The sequence below is a fragment of the Macrotis lagotis genome, chromosome 4 (genome assembly GCF_037893015.1).
Source record: "Macrotis lagotis isolate mMagLag1 chromosome 4, bilby.v1.9.chrom.fasta, whole genome shotgun sequence".
NCBI lineage: Eukaryota > Metazoa > Chordata > Mammalia > Peramelemorphia > Peramelidae > Macrotis > Macrotis lagotis.
Window position 1 is genome coordinate 152,327,153 of NC_133661.1, and position 25,270 is coordinate 152,352,422.

General features: G+C 37.6%; 1 protein-coding gene and 1 long non-coding RNA gene across 3 annotated transcripts in view; one reads left to right on the forward strand and one right to left on the reverse strand.

Moving 5' to 3' along the window:
* Positions 1 to 18,622, reverse strand: part of LOC141521625 (uncharacterized) — a 31,664-nt gene extending 13,042 nt beyond the window's left edge. Inside the window, exons 1-3 of the long non-coding RNA XR_012478028.1 lie at positions 18,551 to 18,622; positions 16,699 to 16,877; positions 11,609 to 11,700 (exon numbers count right to left, since the gene is read on the reverse strand). This is a non-coding gene — a long non-coding RNA (uncharacterized LOC141521625). The remainder of the gene's footprint in view (positions 1 to 11,608; positions 11,701 to 16,698; positions 16,878 to 18,550) is intronic.
* ZNF609 (zinc finger protein 609) overlaps positions 1 to 25,270 on the forward strand; it is a 241,562-nt gene that overhangs the window by 46,602 nt on the left and 169,690 nt on the right. The window lies entirely within an intron of this gene.

Below are 25,270 nucleotides of genomic sequence, written 5' to 3' on the forward strand. Positions count from 1 at the left end.
ACCTTTCTCCTCCAGAGTCAACTAGGTCCAGTGGTTAGGACGAATTTGGATGACTAGAGATGGCCTGGATCCAGGGCAATCAGGGTTAAGGACTTGGCCAAGGTCACATAGCTAGTAAGTGTCAGTGGCTGGATTGAAACTCCCACTGTGTCATCTAGCTGACCCAACTTTGTAGGTACCCTATATCAAGAAGTTCTAAATAAGGATACGTTTATAGTGCCTGTGACCCTATGCTGTCAGCTTGATTAAGGAAATAAGCAGTTAAAACTTTTACCAGATGACTCTTACATATTGAAATATTCATATCAGGGATACATATTATGGAGTTTATATTGTTACATTCTTGAACCAAGATTATTAAGTAAAATTCACCCCCAAGGTAGGTAATCACAATATTCAGTCAACTTATTTTCATAACCCAATAGGTATAGTGTCTTGATAATTAAATTAGTACCTAGGATCCTGGATTAGGAGCTGGGAAGAGAACTTCATCTTTGCATCCACCCCTTTCTGTCTCAGAAGAAGGAAACTGTGACCCAAATAGGTAAAATGGTTTGTAGTTCACATGATATGTAAATAGCAGATGTGGGATTGAAACTTTGATTTTCTGACTCCAAATTCTGCGGGTTTTTTTAAATTTTTAGGTTTTTTGCAAGGCAATGGGGTTAAGTGGCTTGCCCAAGACCACACAGCTAGGTAGTTATTAAGTGTCCGAGGCTGGCTTTGAACTCAGGTACTCCTGACTCCAGGGCCAGTTCTCTATCCACTGCGCCACCTAGCTGCCCCATTTGTGTTCTTTTCTTCACTCCAGTGAACCATTTGTGTGGTTTCATTTTGTTATATGTTCTTATTCATATATTCCCCTTAGAAACCTTCCTCTAGGTTTCATTAACATTTTAAGGGCACTAGTTTAACATTCAAACTTTTTATTTGTTATTCCTCATTTTTGTGATTGTCATGATCCAGTCATATGTTTTTTCTATAATGTTAATATTTTTATTTTCCAACAACATGCAACAGTAGTTTTCAGTAGTCCATTTTTTGCAAGGTTTTGAATTTCATATTTTTCTCCCTTCCATTCTCCTGACAGAAAACAATTGAATATACTCTTTATGTGTATAATCATATTAAACATAGATCCACATTAATCATATTGTGAAAGAAGAATCAAATTACAAACAGGAAAGAAAATTAGAGAGAAAAAATACATAAGGGAACTTGTAAAAATCGAAGATTGTAAGCTTTGTTTTGCTTTTTAACTTTGCAGTTCCTTTAATGGATATGGATGGTTATTTTCCTTCACAAGTCTTTTAGAATTGCCTTTGATTATTTTGTTGCTGAAATGACAAATTATCATGGTTGATCATCAACCAATACTACCGTTAATATGTACAATGCTTTTTTGGTTCTGGTCATTTCCCTCAGCATCAGTTCATATTGAGTCATTTCTTGTATGCAAGTTCTCAATAGAAAATGTAATGCTGGTAGTATAGCTGTAAATTGGTCCAGTTATTTTGGGAAAACAGTTGGAATGTTATGAAACAAGTAACTAAAATTGCCATATTCTTTAAACCAGAGAACCCAAGGATAGGCATCTAATTAACCCAAAGAAGTCAAAGGTTCAAATAAAGATTCCATATATATATATATATACCAAAATATTAATAACAGCATTTTTCTTGATAGCAAAGAACTAGAAAGAAAGTAGATACAGATTGTAAAGTGGTTAAACAAATTTGTGGCATGTGATTGTAATGGAATGTTACTTGTGCCATAAAAATAAACAAATCCATGGTATTCAGAGAAACTAAAGGAGATTTAAAATGCAGTTGGACCAGGAGGAGACAAACTAAGAGGAGGAATGTTAGACTAAGAGAAGAATATCCAAGAAGAGAGGGTGTCAGCTATATCAACCATGTTAGTTGCAGTAACAGATTAAGAAGAATTAGGACTGGTAACTTTAAGAGAGTATAGATTCAATTGACTGTTGAGGACTGAAACCTGAAACCAGGGTTAAAGAGTGAGTGGAAGGAGAAATAGAGGGCAGTAAGTGTAGTAAGTAGGGTGTAAGTATACAAAAGTGCAGACTTTTCTAAGAGTTTGAGAAAGAGAAGAGCCAAAATTCTCAGAAAGACAGTAGCTTATGGGAGATGGTGGGGTTTAGTGAAGGTTTCTGTTTTTTACAAATGGGGAGACTTAGACACATTTGAAAGCATTAAGGAAGGTTGGTAGAAGTTGGACATTTCAGAAGAGAAAGGTACATGAGGTTTGTGGTCTTCTAGAGAAAATAAGGGAATAGAATCAAGTGCATATGTACCAGGATGATCTTGGCAAAGAAAAAGACCACATCTTTGTCAGAGATTAGAGAAAAAGGAGAAGAGACTAAACACTGATACCAAGGGATTTGGAAATGAGAATGGGAGAAGGGGAAGCTCACATTGATTGACAGTGTTTTCACTAATATGAGAAGCAACTGAGGGAAAGGAGGGAGATAAGCATATTTGTTTTTGTGGGTGGGGAGGTGGGCTTGAGGAGAAAGAAAGTTTGGAATAGTTTCTGTGGGGATTGACAGATAATTAAGTAGATGGTAATAAAAAGACTGCCTTGTAAGGTGAGGTCTCAGTTGAGGTTTGGGTGAGATGAATGTGTAATGTACACAACCATCAAGGTTGTAAGATTTTGTCTCCTTTCTTTGATTCTTTGTCTGGTAAGTAGGAGAGGAGAAAATGGAATTTGGGGAATAATCCAGGGCTGAGATTTGGCCATATAATCATGTGAAACAAATTTCCATCTTAGTCATGCTGTGAAAGAAGAATTGGAACAAAAGGGAAAAAAATAAAAAAAAATCAAATTTTAAAAAGTGAAAATGGTATGCTCTGAGCCTTCAGATTTCATAGTTCTTTCTCTGGATCTGAATGGCATGTTCCATCTTGCTATTTTAGATTTATCTTTGATCACTATATTGCAGAGAATATTAAAGTCAGTCATAGACAACAGGGAATTTAAGAGTAGAGTGTTTGAATGACTGAATCAATTTGGGTTGTGGTTGGAGTGGGAGGAAAATAAAAGATTGGGGAAGATGGGAGAGAACAGAAGTCTCACAAATAGATATAGGAAGGATAAAACATAGAAGAGGTGGAATGATGAGAAGTTATGTTCAGATAGGGGAATAGCAGTTTCTTCAGTATAGAAGAGAGACTCATGTAGATAATATTGAAATCTAGAGTGAATAAAACATTTAAAAAATTCTAAGTTTTCTCAAGAGAATTTTGTCCAGACGTCTTTGCATTCCTTAATTTTATCAAGTATATCCTGTATTTCATCCTCATAAACATTTCATAGTGGAAGTTAAGACTTATTGTTGGACTATCTGGTTTTGAATCTTTAGTCATTATATCCTAGGCAGGTCCTTTGAGATTTGTCAGTCCTGGCTTATTCACCTGTAAAATGAGGATAATAAACTTGACTGTGTTGTCATGACACTCAAATGAGATAATATAGGAAGTTTTTTTTTCTCAGCTATTAAATTTTTTTTAATTTTTTATTCTCATTTTATACAAATGTTTTTTTTTTTACATTAATAAAATATACTTGTTTACAAGTAAACAAAATCCCCCCCCATGAATATAGATAGACTTCCTTGGGTGAAAAAGTAAAGGGGAGAGAAAAAAATTAAAATTAAAAAAAATAATAGTAATAATTGTAGGTATGGCCAGGTGGCGCAATGGACAAAGCACTAGCCCTGGAGCCATGAGCACCCGAGTCCATATCCAGCCTCTTAGACCCAATAATCACCCAGCCATGTGACATGCAAGTCACCCGATCCCCACTGCCCTGCAAAAACCAAAAAGAAAGAATAAAAAAGACCCAAAATAAAATAAAATAGTAATAATAGTAGGGGTGGCTGGGTGGCAGACAGAGCATTGGCCCTTGAGCCAGGAGCACCTGGGTCCGAATCCGGCCCCAGACACCCAAAGATCACCCTGCTATGTGGCCCCCAGGCAGGCCACCCAGCCCCACTTGCCCTGCACCCTCCCCCAAATAATAATAACAAAAAATGTGCTTCAGTCTTTGTTCCAACACCATCAACTCTGTCGTGAGTGGATCACATTCTTTATAAGTCCATCACAAAAGTTACTTCCATATTTTTCCAACATTGCCATTGCTGATCACAACTCCCTCCTTTCTTATTTCTCCATTACCATGTACTATATATTTCTCTCTCCTTTCACTCTGACTCTGCTGTAGGGTATCTGAGTGGCGCAGCAGACAGATCCCTGGTCCTGGGGCCAAGAAGCCCTGAGCCCCCATACCACCCCTTAGGCCCAGAATCCACCTGGCCCTATGGTCCTGGTTAGGCCTTCCAATCCTAGCCCCTTGCAAGAAGTAAAAAAAGAAAATGTGTTCTATCTGACCACTCTCCCCCCATGGTCCATCCTCTCCTCCTTTATTCACATCCCCACCCCTTCCCCCTGCTCCCTCCTTCTTACTCCACATGTCTATACCCCATTGAGTATATTTGCTGTTTCCTCTCCTAGCCATCTCTGATGAGAGCAAAGGTTCCCTCATTCCCCCTTGCCTCCCCCCTTCCATATCATTGCAATAGCTCATTGTAATAAAAAAAATCTTATTATGTGAAATATTCTTGAACTATTCCCCCCTCTCCTTTTTCTTTCTCCCTTTCCATTTCCCCCTTTTTTCCTGTTGACTCCATTTTTACACCATATTTTATCTTTAAATTCAGCTTTCTCCTGTGCTTCAAAGCTCCCTCTACCTGCTCTATTAACTGAGATGGTTCATATGAATATTATCAGTATCATTTTTCTATACATGCAGTTCATCCTCATTAAGTCCCTCATATTCCCCCCCCCCCCCCCCCCCTCCAATCTCCATGCTTCACCTGAGTCCTGTATCTGAAGATCAAACCTTCTGTTCAGCTCTGGCCGTTCCAGAAGGAACATTTGAAATTCCCCTGGTTCATTGAAAGTCCACCTTCTTCCCTGGAAGAGGACATTCAGCCTTTCTGGGTAGTTGATTCTTGGCTGCATTCTAAGCTCTTTTGCCTTCCAGTATATTGTATTCCAAGCCCTAAGAGGTTCCAATGTAGTTGATGCTAAGTCCTGTGTGATTCTGACTGCAGCTCCACGATATTTGAACTGTGTCCTTCTGGCTGCTTGTAATATTTTCTCTTTGACTTGGGAGTTCTGGAACTTGGCTATAATATTCCTACAGGTTGGTTTTTTGGGATCTCTTTCTTGGGGGGGGGGGGGGATCGATGGATTCTCTCCATTTCTGTTTTGCCCTCTGCTTCTAGAATATCAGGGCAATTTTCCTGTAGTAATTCTTTGAAAATGATGTCAAGGCTCTTTTCCTGATCATGAATTTCAGGTATTCCAATAATTTTCAAATTATCTTTCCTAAGTCTTTTTTCCATATCAGTTGTTTTTTTTCAATGAGATATTTCACATTTTCTTCTAATTTTTCATTTTTTTGGTTTTGGAAGTATTGATTCCTGATTTCTGATAAATTCATCAATCTCCCTGAATTCTACTCTTTGTCTGAAGGATTTGTTCTCCTCAGAGAGTTTTCTTACCTCTTTTTCCATCTGGCCAATTTTGCTTTTTAAAGCATTCTTCTCCTCAATAACTTTTTGAACTGTTTTATCCATTTGACTTTAGCTGGTTTTTAGCATGCTATCTTCTTCAGCAATTTTTTTGGATCTCTTTGACTAAGCTGCTGACTTCATTTTCATGTTTTTTTCCTGCATTTCTCTCCCATTTTTTCTTCTAACTCCTTCATTTGATTTTCAAAGTCTTTTTTGAGCTCTTGTCATAGCCTGAGCCCAATTTCTGGTTTTCTTGGAGTCTTTAGATGCAGGAGCTTGTGCTTCCTCATCTTCAGACTGAGTGTTTTGATCCTTGGGCTCATTTGCAAAATATTTCTCAGTGGTCTTCCTCTTGTTTCTTTGCTTGTTCATTTTCCCAGCCTAAGCCTGTTTTTTGGGGTGCTTCCTGAGCTTTTGGGACACTCCCACAAGGGTCTCAGTGTGTGAGGTTCTGTCCTCCCTCCTGGTCTGTGAATGATCATAAGCGCCCTCCTCTGCCACTGGGCCGAGGTGGGGGTGCCCTGTTGTTCTATTGGGCGGGGGCCTAGACTGTGATCAGGATCTGAATGTGGTCAGAGCCCCAGAGTCCTGTTCCTGGGGCTGAGGACAGAGCTCTGCAGTCTCTCTCTTCACTCCCCTCCCTCAGCTCAATGGGCTCATGCCCTGGGGGCTCCTGCTTACCAGCTCCGCCTGCTTTTGTTTCCTGGATCTGGGCTGCTGAAAGACCAAGCAGCTCTCTGTGTGCCCTGAGGGCTGGGCTCCACATCCTCGCTCTGGCAGAGACGCCCCCCCTTCCCCCACTTTGTGCCCGGTGCTCCCCGGGGTGCAGCTCAGGAGACTCCCCCTCTGCTGTGAGCTGCGACTCCCAGCGCCCTGGGGCTGCCTCCAGGAGGCTGAAGTTCTTTCACTCTGGCAGGCCCAACCCCAGGGAGCAGAGCCTTTCTGCTCTTTTCCAGGTTACCTTGAGTAGGAGAACTGCCTCACTAGGCCCCTTTGTGGGTTCTGTCTCTCGAAAGTTTTGTTAGAGTCCTTAGTTATGACTTTTTATCAGAGAGCTCCTAAGACTGGATCCCTTCATGTTGCCATCTTGGCTCCGCCGGAAATTTTTTTGTAAACCTTAAAACACTATATAAAGTTAGGTGTTATTTTGTTTAAAAAAATGGTAAAATAGGAGTTTGAACCAACAGGTTAGTGATGTTCTCTTATTTTTTTTTGAATAATAATAGTCATACAATTTTCTCCTTGTTTTTTGGGTATCTTTCCCTCTTTGAAATAGATTGTAAAACATCTTTGATGCTTTCAATGTTTTGTCATGAATTTCCTTTATGTATTTTTGGTCTGGTTCAATCGATCTTACTAAATTGATCCTTTAAAAAACTTATTTCACAAGTTTTTTCTTTTTTCTTACATCACTGTTCCCTCCTGTCTCTCCTAGAAAACCTTCCTTGTAGCAAGTAAGCACATTCAACCAAAAACAATTTATCTTCTTAACTGCCATTTTAAATCTCACCACATCATGTAGGAAACCAAATTATTTGGCTTCAAAATCTGATTGTTCCATTAGATCCTGACAACAGTGATAAGACTAGTTGTCTTTCTGTCCATTTCATTTATGAATTCTTAGGTTATCTGACTCCATTGGTCTTTTCTTTTTCCTTCCTTCCTTCCTTCCTTCCTTCCTTCCTTCCTTCCTTCCTTCATTTATTGGTTTCTGCAAGGAACTGGCGTTAAGTGACTTGGCTAAGGTCACACTACTAGGTAATTATTATTTTTTAAGAAAGATTTTATTTATTTTGAGTTTTACACTTTTCCTCATTCTTCTTCCCTCCCCTCCCCCTCCACATAAGGCATCATTCTGCTAGTCTTTACATTGTTCCCATAGTTATATACATTGATCGTGATGAAAAGTATAAGAGATGGCAAAATTATGCAATAAGATTTTTTTTTTTAAATTGAAGTCTTTGGTCTTTGTTCAAACTCCACAACTCCCTCTTTGTATACAGATGGCATTCTCCATTGGAGATAGCCCTAAATTGTCCCTGCTTATTTCGCTCTGATGGAATGAGCAAGTCCATTAAGTTTGATCATTACCCCCATGTTGCTGCCAGGGTGTATAATGTTTTTCTGGTTCTGCTCATCTCATTCAGCATCAGTTCATGCAAATCCCTCCAGGCTTCCCTGAATTCTCATCCCTCCTTGTTTCTAATAGAACAATAGTGTCCCATGACATATTTACACCACGGTTTGTTAAGTCATTCCCCCAATTGAAGGACATTTACTTGATTTCCAGTTCTTTGCCACCACAAACAGGGCTGCTTTGAAGATTCTTGTAAAAGTGCTGTTTTTACCCTTTTTCATCATCTCTTCAGGGTATAGACCCAGTAGTGGTATTGCTGGATCAAAGGGTATGCACATTTTTGTTGCCCTTTGGGCATAATTCCAGATTGCTCTCCAGAAAGGTTGGATGAGTTCACAGCTCCACCAACAATGCATCAGGATCCCAGATTTCCCACATCCCTTCCAAAATTGATCATTATCCTTTCTGGTCATATTGACCAGTCTGAGAGGTATGAGGTGGTATCTCAGGGATGCTTTAATTTGCATTTCTCTAATAAGTAATGATTTAGAGCAATTTTTTCATATGAGTATAGATTGCTTTGATTTTTCTCATCCATGGACTTTTGCCTTTGCATTTCCTTTGACCATTTGTCAATTGGGGAATGGCTTTTTTTCTTTTGAAAATTTGACTCAGTTCTCTGTATATTTTAGAGATGAGTCCTTTATCAGAAAGACTAGTTGCAAAAATTCTTTCCCAATTTACTGCATTTCTTTTGATCTTGTTTACAGTGGTGTCTGTGCAAAAGCTTTTTAATTTATGTAATCAAAATTTTTGTTTTTAATGATGTTCTCCATTTCTTCCTTGGTCATAAACTGCTTCCCTTTTCCATAAGTCTGACAGGTAAATCACTCCTTGATCTTGTAGTTTGCTTATAATATTTTTTTTATTTCTAAATTCTGTATTCATTTTGATTTTATCTTGGTATAGGTTGTGAGGTGTTGATCTGATCTAAGTTTCTTCCATGCTAACTTCCAATTTTCCCAACAGTTTTTATCAAAGAGTTTTTATCCCAGTAGCTAGACTCTTTGGGTTTATCAAACAACAGATTACTATTGTCATTTCCTGCTATTTCTCCTAATCTATTCCACTGATTCACCACTCTTATGTCTTAGCCAATACCAGACAACTAGGTAATTATTAAGTATCTGAGATCGAATTTGAATTCAGGTCCTCCTGGCTGCACTGCTGGTGCTCTATCTACTGTGCCATCTAGTTGCCCCTTTCCATTAGGTCTTACACAAAACTTCCTTTTTCACTACTTGTTATTGTTTTATGAGCCTGCAATACTTGTGATTTTTCTAATTTATTTGTATTCCAAGTCTGTACGGCCCAGGTCTTCCATGTCTCTCTACTTGTTAGGATGTCAAGTGTTTACTGACTCAGGTATTTTGGGCATTTCTGGTCTCCTTTTACCTTAGTGAAGCTGAACTTCTGTAGGAAATTGATGATAATGAAGTTTAAGCTTTCTACAGGAGTCAGCTGTAGTGTCACCTTCCACAGGAAGTCTGCTGAAATAGCCATTTTTTGATCCCCAGATTTGAAATTTAATATAATTTCTGCATTTTGGATTGACTTATTTCTCAATATGCTATATGCCTCCTAGTAAAATATAAGCTTCTTGAGAGCAGGGAATGATTCCGTCTTGCGTTTGTATTCCAATATGTGACAAAGTGATTTATGCATAAATGCTTAATCAGTTCTTGATGGATGAATGTTTAAATATCTTTGCTTTCCCTTATTTCCCCATTTTTCAATCTGTTAGAATTATTTGCAACATCTTTTCATCTATCTTTCTTCATTTTGATTTTGATTCTTAGTCTAACTAATCTATTATAGGATTTCCCCCTGCTTATTCTGATAAGCTTTTGGTTGCTTGAATGGAAAGTCCATAATGGAAGGGACCATTTCTCTGTAACTCTAGTATCAAGTACACTGCCTGACACATTGTAGGTATTTTATATGTGCTTTTGATTGATTAGTGTAACATAATTCTTAGGCAGATGAATTCCAAAATTACATATTTTAGAGTTTAAAGGGATCTGAGTAAGCACCTATTATTCTATATCATTCCTGAAAAGTAATCTCTGCTACTCTATAATCTGATAAATGGACATTCAGCTTCTGCTTAAAATTTTTCGGTAAAGGTGAAAGCACTACCTATCAAGGCCAATCCATTTCATTTGTGGATAGCTATTATTAGGAAGTCTTTTCTCTTTTTTGGCCAGGCAAATGGGGTTAAGTGACTTGCCCAAGGCCACACAGCTAGACAATTAAGTGTCTGAGGTCAGCTGTGAACTCAGATACTCCTGCCTCCAGGGCTGGTGCTGTATCCACTGCGCCACCTAGCTGTCCCAGGAACTCTTTCTTCATAACAAGCCTAAACTTGTCATTTTACATGTTCCCAAGCTCTTCATCAACCTAGTTGCTTTTCTCTGGGCAGTCTTTTTTCTTTTCTTTCTATACTTTCCTTTCTAAAAATTTTTTGAATGTTTATGCCTATTTAGTTTTATCTTACTGGATTCAACCCAATCTAATAATTTGTTAGCATCTTTTTGAATCCTGACTCTTGCCATCCTGGGTGTTAACTAGCCCTCTCAAGTTTGTCATCTACTAGCTTAATAAGCATATCATTTATGCCTTTGTCCAAGTCCTTGATCAGAAATGTTAATCAGTGCTAGCCAAGAATGGATCCCTGGGGCATTCCACTGTAGAGAACTCCTGCCTAGTTTTACATGAAACCATTAATGCCTACTCTTTGAATCCTTTTAACCAGTTCTATATGAATATCAATTATACCATTGTCTTTTCCACAAGAATAGCATGAAATATTTTGCTAAAATCTAAGTAGATTTTATCCACAGCTTTATTGTGATCTATCAGTTTCATAATCTGTCTGAGAAAAATCAATTTATGAGAGATGTGTGGGTTTTTTTTTTTTTTTTTAGGTTTTTGGAAGGCAAATGGCCTAAGATTGTTTGGTAAATTGAACAAGTCTGGTTTCTCTTATCAAGATTATTCTTTCATTTCCAGTCCATCTTGGTCTGAGTTCATCTGTATAATTTTATTCTCTAGGGTATTTTCTATTCTTTTTCTGAATCTTTTGAAATATAGTCTTGAAAAAATCTAGGGTGCATACTAGACTCTCCTTGTTCCTCTTTTTTTTTTTATCAGAAACTCTAGGAGGGAGCTGCATTTCTTTTCTATCACAAATTCTAGAAGGGAGCATTCTTGTGAAGCATGGCTTCAGAAACCAGTTTTCCTGTTAATGAGAGTCGGATTCAGAATAGGATTTAAACCTGATTTCTTTTCCTTTAAAAGAAGGAAACAATAATTCAAATCAAGAAGTTATTGATTATTCAGCTTTTACCTGAGAGAGCTCTAGAAAACTTTGGGATAATTGAAATCTCAAATCATGCTTATATCTATTTTTCTTTCTATCCAGTTGTTCTATATATAATCTCTGTCAGTCATGAAATCACTTCTCTTTCTCCCTCTTTTTATCTTTACCCAACTGCTCTCTGCTATGCTTCCCTCCTTCTCTATTTCTTGGATTTATTCACATGAAAACCTGATCTATCATATTTATCTATTCTCTGCTATCTTTTCCTTTGCAGCAGGTAGATGACACAGTGGATAAAGTGCTGTACCTGGAGTCAGGAAGATTAAGTTCAAATTCAACCTCATATATTGGTGTAGGTAATGCTGGGTATTTTATTTAACCTCTGTTTCAGTTTCCTCAACTGTAAAATGGGAAGAATAATAATAGCAGGCACCTCCCCAGGTTATTATGAGATCAAATGAAATAATTTTTGTAAAGTGTTTATTATAGAGTTTGTTACTTGGTAGGCAATTTATAAATGCTTATTACCTTAGCCCTTGCTTACCTTTATGTTGAAGTCATTGCATTTCACATTGTCTGTTGATTATGATTTGAAGCATATTTTCAACTTCTAGTATTTTTTTTACTCTTTACAATCTGCAGGAAATATTGGTGAAATGAACTTATTATTTATTGGTGATTTTTTTTTTTTTTTTTTTTTTTACGTTTTTGCAAAGCAAATGGGGTTAAATGGCTTGCCCAAGGCCACACAGCTAGGTAATTATTGTCTGAGACCAGATTTGAACCCAGGTACTCCTGACTCCAAGGCTGGTGCTTTATCCACTACGCCACCTAGCTGCCCCTATTGGTAATCTTTTTGTGTATACTTATGAGCACCTCAAAAATGAGGTAGCCATTTTTTCTATTAAATAATGTTTTGCTGTTGAATTTTTGGTGTATGATGAACGTTTGCCTCTCAAGGAGAATCTTACATTCCTTTAGTTTCAACCTGAGTACCAGTTGATTTTTATAGTCAGACTAAATGATTATTCACATCTTTTACCTCCTTTGCTGACATTTCATCATTTAACATTTTCCTTTGTTTTAGGATCTGCCATGCCCAAAGAATTAATGATCAAGAGACTAGCCGAAGTGATGAGATTTTTCATTTTTAGCTAATTTTTCCCTGAACATTAGATTCTCTTCTGTGCCAGAACTTATGCTTCTATAAAATATGCCTTGGAGAGAACCCCCCAGATTGTTTCCTTGATCCTTTGAGGCAGAGAAATAGGACTTTGTGGAGTGGATAATCAAGTGACTGATAATTTCAAGGTCAATTCTGTTTCACCTTTGGAGTTATGTTTGTATTGTTCTACTTGACTGGTTTTCTCTGATCTGGAAATATACATACCTCTCAGTAAAGTAAGGAAGCTGCACTGTGATTTACTCAGGTGGAGTTGAAAAGCTAGCTCTAGCCTTGTTTAGTTTAGCATCACTCAGTGATTATGTAAACATTACCTCATATAAAACTTACTTATTTTTGCTATCTTTTTGGCACAGAGATTCTCTGATAAGTTGGGGAAAATTAAATAGATTGTAAAGAGCTTCCTTACTCACTTTAACTATGAATTAGAGTAAAAATATAAAATGTTGGTGATTTTTGTTCATAAAACCTTGAGAATGCTAATAACTATTAGTTAGGACATTGCTAGGTTTTCCTATTTTGCCCCAAATGATGATTACCTAATCAAGAACCCTAGATCTTTCTAAAATTTAACAATCTGCCCGTTAGTACTAGCAAATCCTTTAACTATTATCTTTTTCTTTTTTTTTTGGTTCAACCCCTGCATATGTTAGAGTATATTTCAGAGATTTGGGAGTTAAATTTTAGAATATATAAGGAAGAAGAGTGGTTAAGAGGAAAATGAATATTAATACGGAGAAGTTGTGGCACAAATTACACCCAAAAGTTATTTGAATAGGGATAAGTAAACTCAGTTCAGGCTTCAATTCCACTATAAAGTAGCATCCTAATGTAGAAAATTCAGTTTCAGGTAAAACATACTCAAAGATACTTTCCCCCTGTATATTTCTCCTCTGTTTTATTGGGAGTAGAGAAGGAGAGTAGTAGAGGGATGTTGCAACTCCAAAAAGATTACAACTTGAACAGTGTCCCAAGATTATTATTTTCTAATGAAAATATGGATAGATTTATAAACTAAATAAAAAAGAGGCATATTTTACAGTTCTTGAATGCAAACCCCTTGCCTAATTCTTTTTTTTTGTTGTTGTTTTAGGGTTTTTTGCAAGACAAATGGGGTTAAGTGGCTTGCTGAAGGCCCACAGAGCTAGGTAATTATATTAAGTGTCTTGAGGGCATATTTGAACTCAGGTACTCCTGACTCCAGGGCCAGCACTCTATCCACTGTGCCACCTAACCTCAGAGGCGCCCTGCCCCCCCAATGCTTTTTTTTTAAGTTTTTTGCAAGGCAAATGGGGTTAAATGGCTTGCCCAAGGCCACACAGCTAGGTAATTGTTAAGTGTCTGAGACTGGATTTGAACCCAGGTACTCCTGACTCCAAGGCCAGTGCTTTATCCACTAGGCACCTAGCCACTCCACCTGCCTAATTCTTGGAAGAACTTTTGATCATTTTGAAGTTTTTAAAATATCCCATCCAAGAAGGAAGGTACTAGCATTAAAGGAGATCAGGAAAAGCTTTTTACAGAAATTTGGATTTTAGCTCACATTTTGAAGGCAGACAGACAGTGAAAATTCACAAGGGTCCACAAATGAAAGGAGATCATTGTCATTGCAAGATAGAATATTGCAGGGCGGGGGGGTGTTTAGGAAGGGTCTGACTTAATGAAGGTCTTTAAATTCAAAGAATTAACTTTATTTTTAATTCCAGAGCCAATAGGGAACCATGGAAGTTTGAAATAGTGGGGGAGGGGGGAGTATAAATATACTTGAATCTGTACTTTAGGAAGATCATTTCTGGCAGCTGAGAGAACGATCGTGTAAGAGTGAAGAGCAGCTTGTGGCAGGCAGATCAAGTAAGGGTACAGTTATAGCATAAGCAAAGGGAACATGTGGAAGATGTTGTGAAGGATAAAGGACAGAATTTTGCAACAAAATTAATATGTGGAGTGGGTGATATTTAATGATGTGATATTTGTGGATATTTGAAAGAATATGGTGGTGTCCTCATCAGTAAGAGGGAAGAGTTTTAGGGAGATGATTTCTGTTTTGGACATGGTAAGTTTGAGATGTCCAATAAGCATTTGATAATGAGAGATCCATGGTTAACAACTGTGTTCTAGATGAAAATCCAGGGAAGAAGATTTGAGAGACTTTCCTCTTTTTTTCTTTTTTCTTTTTAGGTTTTTGCAAGGCAGTGGGGTTACGTGACTTGCCTAAGGCCACACAGCTAGGCTTTTATTAAGTGCTTTGAGGCTGGATTTGAACTCAGGTACTCCTGACTCCAGGGCCATGCTCTATCCACTGCCCACCTAGCTTCCCACTCCCTGGTAGGAAATCAGGGAGTATTGTCACAAAGACCTTCAAAGAGAGTATCAAGGAAAAGAGGATGATCAATAGTTTCAGAGTTGTGGAAGGATTGAAAAGGATGAGGACTGAGAAAAGGGTCTTTAGATTTGATAATTAAGAGATCACTGATTACTTTAGTGAGAGCAGTTTTAGTTGAATGTTGAGGCTAGAAGAGGGCTTAAAAGTGAGTAAGGGGGTGGCTAGGTGGCAGAGTGGGTAGAGCACCAGCCTTGGAGTCAGGAGTTCAAATCCTGCCTCAGACACTTAATAATTACCTAGCTGTGTGGCCTTGGGCAAGCCAAGTGATATGTAAAAAGACTGGAAAGTGTGTGTTGGAGGGGTGGTAGTGGTGGTGGAATGCTAGCCAAATAGGATTTTATATTTGATCTTGAAGGTGATAAAGAATCATTGGAGTTTGTGTAATAGGGGAGTGACTTGGTCAGGTTTAGGAAAATCACTGACAGTCTAGTTATGGATGGAGTGAGGAGAGATTCAGACTCACAAAATAATGAGGCATCACCATTAGGATGGTGATAGTGTCAGAGGAGAGAAAGGAGCATATTTCAATGACATTACAAAAGTAGAACTGACAGGACTAGACAACTGATTCAAATATGTGGTATGAGAGTGTGATGTGTTTGTATTTTTCTTTTATAGTTTTGCATTTATATTTGCATCTCTTAGGTTACTAAGTGGCACAGTTGATAATAGTGATAGATTGGGAGTAAGGAACACCTGAATTTGAATCCTCCCTCAGACCCTTACTATCTCAAGCACTTGAAACTTGGAGGCAACACAAAATTTGACTTTGTCTATAAAATCTGGAGTCATATGGGGTTGGAAAATGAATCTCAGTAAACTAGAAATTGGGCTCTTAACTATGAACCTTAATAGGATAGCATTAAAAGAAAACTAAATAAAAATGCCACTTCAAAAATTTCCAAAGATTAAGGAAATCTTTTTCTTTTTAATTTAGCATGCATTAATTATTTATTATATGCCAGGTACTACTAGGAACTGGGAATACAAAGAAAAAAAGAAACTCAGCTGCTGGCCTCAGCAAAAAACAACATATACCCATAAATAAGTACAAAATATGTTCTTACTAAATACAAAATAATTTCAAAGTGGGTGATGGGATCATGAAAGGCCATCTTTCCTATATGGGGACACACTTCAACCTTGAGTTGAACCTTGAAGGAAGTTAGGGATTTTGTGAGATAGAAGTCAGGATTGTCAAGCATGCATGAGTTCTTCCCTGTGGGGAAATGGGGGATGAGAAGCTATGCACACCAGTCAGACTGTAGTAAATGTGTATGATGGAGAGTAATATGTAGTAAGCTTGGAAGAGAGGGTTTTATCCTACATACCAAAAGGGAGCCTCTGGGTCTGGAGTGTGTCATAGTCAAACCTGGGTTTTAAGATTATTGCTGTGAGGGGTTGCTAGGTGGTGCAGTGGATAGAGTACCGGCCCTGGAGTCAGGAGTACTTGAGTTCAGATTTGGTCTCAGAGATTTAATAATTACCTAGCTGTGTGGCCTTGGGCAAGCCACTTAACCCCATTAACCTTGCCAAAAAAAACAAAACAAAAAAAAGTATTGTTGTGATAGATGGGTTGAGAATGAATTGGGGATGGGAGATCCATTATGCAGGAATGCCATTTAGAAGGCAATTTCAATGTCTGTAGTGACTTTAACATATGGGACAGTCACTGTTAATAGACAGTAATTTATTGTGCAGAGCTGTATAGTAGTTTTTGAGAAAACCTTGGGATACAAAGTATTCACTTCTGGTCTTGTCACTCCTTTTTCCTCTAAATCCAAATCATAACTAAGTTACCCATTCTCTTAGTGGAGGAGTGTTACTGATGTCCTTATGTTCCATACTATAGCTTCCCAGTATTCTGCATCCTTAATTTGTTTGTGGTTGACAGGGACACAGATGGACTGTCCCAGCAGTTATTTCCCATTCTTGGCCATATGACTATCACATCTCTTCTTCCCACTAGTATCCTTAACAATAGCACCTATGCCATTTGTTTAATATACTAAGCTTACCAAGACCTACCATATATATATATATTTTTTTCCATTGTTATTTCATTTACCTGAGTAGCATTCCTTGATTTATACCCACATGGCATCATCTGAAGAATATTGGTTTTGTGGAACAAGAGACTTGTTATCATTGAATGTGCTATTTAGTTCCTAAATATGATTAAATCCAATCTATTTAAGTCTTCATTGTCTTTATACAGCTGAAATCAGTACTTCTCATACTCTTCCTCTGAGTGAATTAAAAAGAATTTAAATGATTTTTCCTGACAAGGCAGTCCCTTTACATGTATTATTGATATCATCCCCTTCTATTTTCTTTTTTTATATTTACTTATTCTCTTTTTGTACAAATATTTTTATACGTTAATAAAATATTCTTGTTTAAGAGTAAACAGAATACCCTTCCCCCCACAAAATATAGACTCACTTGAGCGATAAAGGGGAGAGAAAAAAATTAAAATAAAAAAAATAATAGTAATAATTGTAGGTATGGCCAGGTGGCACAATGGACTGAGCCTCAGCCCTGCTCAAAGAACCATTCTGAATCCCACCTCCTATACAATTCTCAGAAACTGAAAGTCACTTTTGACCAATTCAAGAAGGAAATAATTATCAAATCAATAAGAAAGTTTTGAGGGGGGCGGAGCCAAGATGGTGACAAGAGTGGATCCTGTTCTAGGCGCTCTCTCATAAATCTTTGAAACTAAGGTCTCGTAACTTAATTTTTGAGAGACAGAACCCACAAAGGGACCCAGAGAGGCAGTTCTCCTACTCAAGGTAACCTGGGAACCACAGCTCTCAGCAGCTGGGGCAGTTTCCTGAGCTACTCCTCCACAGAAGCAGGCGGAGCCAGTAAACAATGAGTCCCCAGGGCATGAGCCCATTGAACCTAGGGAGGGGAGTGAAGATAGAGAGACTGCTAAGCTCTGTCCTCTGCCCCTGGAACAGTACCCTGGGGCTCTGACCACATTCAGATCCTGATCACAGTCTAGGGGCCCCCTCCACCTCAGCCCCATGGCAGAGTGGGGTGCATATGGTCATTCACAGACCAGGAGGGAGGTTTTGAAGTAATGAATCCTGGTTTCTTGTAAATTCATCAATCTCCCTGAGTTCCATTCTTTGTCTGAAGGATTTGTTCTCCTCAGAGAATTTTCTTATCTGCTTTTTCATCTGGCCAATTTTGCTTTTTAAAGCATTCTTCTCCTCATTAACTTTTTGAACTGTTTTATCTATTTTATCTAAGCTGGTTTTTACCATGCTATTTTCTTCAGCATTTTTTTGATATCCTTGACTAGGCTGTTGACTTCATTTTCATGTTTTTCCTGCATCTTTCTCCTTTCTTTTCCCAGTTTTTCTTCTGACTCCCTCATTTGATTTTCAAAGTCTTTTTTGAGCTCTGTCTTAGCCTGAGCCCAATCTCTGTTTTTCTTGGAGTCTTTAGATGCAGGAGCTTGTGCTTCCTCATCTTCAGACTGAGTATTTTGATCCTTCTTGGGCTCATTTGCAAAATATTTCTCAGTGGTGTTCCTCTTTTTTCTCTGCTTGCTCATTTTCCCAGCCTGAGCCTGTTTTTGGGGTGCTTCCTAAGCTTTTGGGACCTTCCCACAAGGGTCTCAGTGTGTGAGGCTCTGTCCTCCCTCCTGGTCTGTGAATGACCATAAGCGCCCCCCTCTGCTACAGGGCTGAGGTGGAGGGGGCCCCTGCAGTTCTATGGGGGTGCCTAGACTATGATCAGGATCTAAATGTGGTCAGAGTCCCAGAGTCCTGTTCCAGGGGCAGAGGACAGAGCTTGGCAGTCTCTCTTCACTCCCCTCCCTCAGCTCAATGGGCTCATGCCCTGGGGGCTCCTGCTTACTGGCTCCACCTGCTTCTGTTCCTGGATCTGGGCTGGGGAAAGACCACCTTGCTTGCTGTGTGCCCTGAGGGCTGGGCTTCACATGCTCCTTCTGGTAGAGGTCCCCTGCTGTTCCCTCACTTTGTGCCTTCTGCTCCACGGGGCATAGCTCAGGAGACTCCCCCTGTATTGTGAGCCGCAGCTCCTAGCACCCTGAGGCTGCCTCCAAGAGGCTGAAGTTCTTTCACTCTGGTGGGCCACCCCTCTGGTGGGCCACCCCTCCGACCCAGGGTGCAGAGCCTTTCTGCTCTTTTCCTGGTTACCTTGAGTAGGAGAACTGCCTCACTGGGTCCCTCTGTGGGTTCTGTCTCTCGAAAATTTAGTTCAAGTCCTTAGTTTCGAAGTTTTATGAGAGAGCTTTTAAGGGACATTGCTCTCTTGTTGCCATCTTCCATGAAGTATTTCTTGACTTGTTTGGTAATTTGTTTTGTATTTATGACTGTAGTCTGCCTCTTAAGTCTTTGTTCCTCAATGAATGAAAGAAGAATTTTAAGTGCTTTATGTGTGCTAACCACTATGCTAAACTCATTTTAAATTTCTTGAGGGCAGTGACATACATATATTATCCATTCTCCTGTTCCCCTATAACCATTTAGTTAAATCTAAGTGTGTAGATCTACTTGGTGCTTATATTTTTTGAATGAATATTGGAAATCTTTCCATGTAGCATCCTTATTATCTGTTTGGTACTTGAAGTTGAGGGCATGAAAGGATGCAAGATAATTTGAATTAGAAACAGAATTAGATATCCTTTTGAAGATTGTCTTCTTAGCTATTTAGTGAGGTTTTATTATATAGACCATATCTTTATTTAGGTTGTACACATTCAGGTAAAAAGAGGAAGGAATTTATTAACATCTAAATTTGAAGATTGGATTAGTAAAATTAAAATGCTTAATCTGGGAAGTTGTTTAAGAAAATTCTTATGTTTTCCATCTGGCTAAAACTTTTTCCGTTGTCCTCTTGAAAAATGACCAGCATCAGTTAATGCTTTAGATTATCCAGTATTTCATGTCCTTTCTTTCTTTGGAAGAAGCAAGGCCAGTATGGGTCCAGTGGCAGTTTATTTATTTGTACCTCTTTGCTTTGTTAGTACTGACATGCTTTACATGAACATAAAGGATTTTTATTTAATATGAATTTGCCCTGGAGGTGGGGAAACAAGGAAAGAAGAAAAGAGGCAGGAAGGAGAGCTTGGACTGGAAGAATAGTGCACAACTAGATTTTTGTTGAAGTTTTTCCATACCTAAAACAGGCCCACCCTCAGATCTCCCATCTAGACTCAGTCTGATTAAGCTCCTCTCTTCATGTTCTAATTCTTGTTCTACCTCCTTCTTTCAATTCCACAAGTATTTATTAGGGTTTACAATTAAATGAGTGGATGAACCATGTGTGGATTAAGCATATAAGATAAAATAGAATGGAATAGAGACAAAAGATAGACAGACCTGCAAGTGCACTTGGAAAAGTTGAAGGCAAAGAGATCCCTCTTCTAAGTGGGATCATGGAAAGTTTCAAAGAGAAGATGCCATCTAAAGTAGAGGAGTCTTAGGATTTCAATAGACAAGTGATGAAGAAATCTTTTCAGATATAGCAATAGAAGGTAATGAAACAATATGAGAAAATTATATATTCAGATTGGTATTCATATAGGGTGCATAAAAGACTAATGTTAGGGGGAGGGGAACGTGTTTGGGAAGGCAAATTGGATTGACTGGGAAGCCTTAAATGCCAGTTTTTTATTCTGTAGATAAGAGGAAATAGCTGAAAGTTTTTGAGGAAGTAAGTGATATGGTCAGACCTGTGTATTAGGAAAACTTGGCAATTATGTAAAAGAGAGATAGATTGGACATAGGGAGGCAGGTTAGAATATTAGGATCTCAGCAGGGCTTTAACAGTTGTATTAAGTGGTAGAGCGGAGAGAAGATGAATTTTAGAGATTTTGTGGAATTGAAAGAACTGACAACTGATTGACTAGAGGGAAGAAAGAAGGAAACATCAGAAGATGGTCAAAGTTCTTGGGTGACAGAAATAAGGAAGTTGGAAGGAGAAAATAGGTTTATAGGTAGGAAATTATGAGAATTTAGTTTTTCACGGATGATTACTTGGAAATATTTCCATGTTACTCAGATTGAGTTTGGACTTCTGGTGGTAATTTGGAGTTTTTGGCCTTGTGGGGGATGAGAGGTTTGGGTCTGGATATGTAGATTTAAAAATCATAAGTGGTGGGCAGCTAGGTGTTAGAGTGGATAGAGCACCACCTCCACCACCGGCCCTGGAGTAAGGAGTACCTGACTTCAGATCTGGCCTCAGACACTTAATAATTTCCTAGCTGTGTGACCTTGGGCAAGTAACTTAACCCTACTGCCTTGCAAAAACAAAAATAAAAATCATAGGTTGTAATGATATTTAAGGTCATGTCACCATAAACTCGCCAAATGTTGAGTGTGAAGAGAAGATGACTTAAGTTTAGAGGGTTAGAGACAAGCTAGTTTTCTTAAGAGGATGTTGGATTTTGTCAAAAATTTTGTATTTTGTCAAAAGCTTTTTCAGCATCTATTGATTAATTAATTAGTTAATAAACTAATAAAGAAATATGAGATAAAAAGGAGTCCAATAGGTAGGGTAGAGGGAAGTCAAGTCAAGGGAAGAGAAGGTACCTGGGAGCTGAAGGGTGGCTAAGAGGTGTCAAATGTTTCAGAAAAGTCAAGGAGCGTGAAAGCTGAGCAAAGACAATTGAGGAAGGCTTTGTGTTTGACAGGGATGCAAAGATAAAAAAAAATCACAGAACTTACACAGGAAGTGAAGGAGAAGAGCAGTTTACGAGATAAATATATTTAAAATGTAGGGAGGTTAGATTCTGATTTGGTTTTGGGAAAGGCTGGGGATCAGGAAAGATTTGCTAAACCTTGAAAGAAGACTAAGATTCTGAAAGGCAATGATGTAGGTTTGTTTTCAAGGCATAGAAGATGAAATTCCCTTAATTTCTTTTTCTTCTCTAATTGCTGAGGCTAACATGTGTAATACAATATTGAATAGTAATGGTCATAATGGGCACCCTTGTTTGAACCCTTATCTTATTGGGAATGCCTCTAGCCTCTCCCCATTGAATATAATACTTTTTGGTGGTTTCAGATTGATACTGATAATTATTCTAAGGAACAGTCCATTTATTCCTACACTCTCTAGTGTTTTTAGTAGGAATGGATGCTGTATTTTGTCAAAAGCTTTCTCAGCATCTATTGATATGATCATATAATTTCTGATAGGTTTGTTGTTGATATAATTGAGTATACTAACAGATTTCCTAATATTGAACCAACCCTGCATTTCTGGGATGAATCCTACTTGATCATAATGTATTATCCTAGTGATAACTTGTTATAATCGTTTTGCTAAGATTTTATTTAGGATTTTTGCATCTATATTCATCAGGGAGATAGGTCTATAATTTTCTTTCTCTATTTTAACTCTTCCTCTTTTAGGTAACAGCACCACATTGATTTCATATAGAAAGAGTTAGGCAGAGTTCCATCTTTTCCCTTTTTCTCCAAAGAGTTTATATAGAATTGGAACCAATTGTTCCTTAAATGTTTGGTAGAATTCACTTGTGAATCCATCAGGCCCTGGTGATTTTTTTCTTGGGGAGTTCAATGATGGCTTGTTGAATTTGTTTTTCTGAGATGGGGTTGTTTAGGTATTTAATCTCCTCTTCATTTTACCTGGGCAACTTATATTTTTGTAAATATTCATCCATTTCACTCAGATTATCAAATTTATTGGCATAGAGTTGGGCAAAGTAATTTTGAATTATTACTTTAATTTCATCCTCATTGGTGGTGAGTTCACCTTTTTCATTTATCATACTAGCAATTTGATTTTCTTCTTTTTTTTTATCAAATTGACCAGAGGTTTATCAATTTTATTGGTTTTTTCATAATACCAACTTTTGGTTTTATTTATTAATTCAATAGTTTTCTTGCTTTCTGTTTTATTAATTTCTCCTTTAATTTTTAGAATTTCTAATTTGGTATTCATTCATTCATTCATCCATTTATTTATTTGGGTTCTTGCAAGGCAAATGGGGTTAAGTGGCTTGACCAAGGCCACACAGCTAGGTAATTTTTAAGTGTCTGAGACCGGATTTGAACCCAGGTACTCCTGACTCCAAGGCCGGTGCTTTATCCACTATGCCACCTAGCCGCCCATAATTTGGTATTTAATTGGGGATTTTTGATTTGTTCTTTCTCTAATTTTTTTAGTTGCATGTTTAGTTCGTTGATTTCCTCTTTCTCCAATTTATTCATGTAAGCATTTAAAGCTATAATATATCCCCTGAGAGCCGCTTTGTGTGAATCCCATAGGTTTTGGTATGTTGTTTCATTATTATCATTATCTAGGATAAAATGGTTAATTCTTTCTATAACTTGTTTTTTGATCCACTCATTCTTTAAAATGAGGTTATTCAGTTTCCAATTGGTTCTGGGTCTATATCTCCTTGGCCCAATATTGCATATGACTTCTATTGCATTGTGATCTGAGAAAGATGTATTCACTATTTCTGCCTTTCTGCAGTTGATCATTAGGTTTTTATGTCGTAGTACATGGTCAATTTTTGTATAAATTCCATGTACTGCAGAGAAAAAAGTATATTCCCTTCTATCCCCATTCAATTTCCTCCTTAAGTCTACCATATCTAGTTTTTCAATCTATTTACCTCCTTAACTTCTTTCTTGTTTATTTTATGATTGGATTTATCTAGATCTGAGAGTGGGAGGTTGAGGTTTCCCAATGGGCAGAGTTTTGCGATCTATGTCTTCCTGCAGTTTTTTCAGCTTCTCCTCTGAGAATTTGGGTGCTGTCCCACTGGGTACATATATATTCAGTTTTGAAATAGTTGTATTGTGTATGGTACCTTTTAGGAGGATAAAGTTTCCTTCCTTATCTCTTTTAATGCTATCTCTTTTTGCTGCTACTTTGTCTGAGATAAGGATTGCTACCACTGCTTTTTTTTACTTCAGCTGAAGCAAAATATATTTTGGTCCAACCTTTTACCTTTACTCTATATGTATCTCTCTGCTTCAAATGAGTTTCTTGTAAGCAGCATATTGTCGGATTCTGGTTTTTAATCCACTCTGCTATTTGCTTATGTTTTAAGGGATAATTCATCCCATTCACATTCAAAGTTATGATTACTAATTCTTTGTTGCCCTCCATGCTTTGTTTCCTCTGTTTTATTTTCCCCCTTCCCCCCTTTATCCGTATTCCCCAGTATTTGGTTTCTGAGTACCACCTATATCACCCCCTCCCCTTTCTTTCCCCTTTCCCTCTTTCCCTTTTCCCTTCCCTTCCTTTTGTTTGTTCCCCTTTTTGCACTTTAGAAAGCACCTTTTCCTAGAAGAAATTCTGCTGGCTACATAGTAATAAGCAAAATCTGCAGGGGTGGCGAAGAAATTGTGGAACATTTATAAATTTATTCCAGTAGTGTCTTTATGCTATGTTGTTGTTGTTTTTTTCTTTTCCCCCCCTTATTGGCAACTGATACTATACAAATATTTGAATACTTTTAGGCAAGGCACTGTTAAACAATGAGTTTTATAATTTACTTTTTTGTGTCAGTGAAATTCAAGTATAAATATACAGAGCACTGCTGATTTTGGGAGAGTTCAGAAATTCAGGTAAGATGTGACTTATAATCTAGTCATATCTAACTATAATATATGATATCCTATCATTAGGAATAGAATCCAGGGTTTCACAATCTCAAAGGTTCTTTTCATAGTTTATACCCCTTTCTCAACCCTTGAACAAATACTTTCTAAATGGAAAACTTTATCGGAATTAAGAGTTTGTAATGTTGAACTGCTGTATGTTAACTGTGTGTTAAGGGAAACTCTTTGTGGAGTTTATTCTTGGACTGGAGACATAGTATACAAGCTTTGTTGGGATATGAAAGTTTTTGGATTAAGCTGTTAAATTAAGTTTGGTTTATAACTTATAGGGTTGGCATACTTTTAAGACAATTTTCTTCTGAGAATATTAAATATAGTGATATAAAAATGAGGAATATGATGTGGTATTAAGGAAACTTAGGAAAACCCTTAGTCAAGATATGATTTCTCTCACATCATATTCAACTTAGATCAATGTATACCATGGAAACAATGTAAAGACTTAATAGAGAATGCCTTTTGTGGGGGGTGGGTGGAGGGTTGCAAAAATGGGGGGGGAATTGTAAAACTCAAATCTTAATAAAAAAAGAAAAAAAAGAAAATCCTTAATGAAATATTGAGATGAGTATTGTATGTTTGTGTGTGTGTGTGTGTGTGTGTGTGTGTGTGTGTGTGTAATGACTACAATAGTACGAATCAAAATGGTGTAAGAGAACTGAACTCTGAGGAAAATGAAACATTCTCCACTTGTTAGATATGTAGGATGACCGAATATAAAATGTTACATTCACTTTCAGGTGGGTTTTTTTTTCTTGATTACATTTTCTAGTTTGAAAAAATTTTCAATGGGGGCTGGAGTATCCTGAAAGGGACTACAATGAAAACAAAAGGCATCAAAAGAAATTTTGAGGAAAAAAAGCAAAAATAAAACATTGAAATACTTTTGTCATTTTTTACTTACTGTTAACAGTAAGCAAACAGATAAATGATCTGATTCTCAGAAAATACCCTTTTCATTCTCTCTTACTTGAATTCAATAAATATTAAACCTCTAGT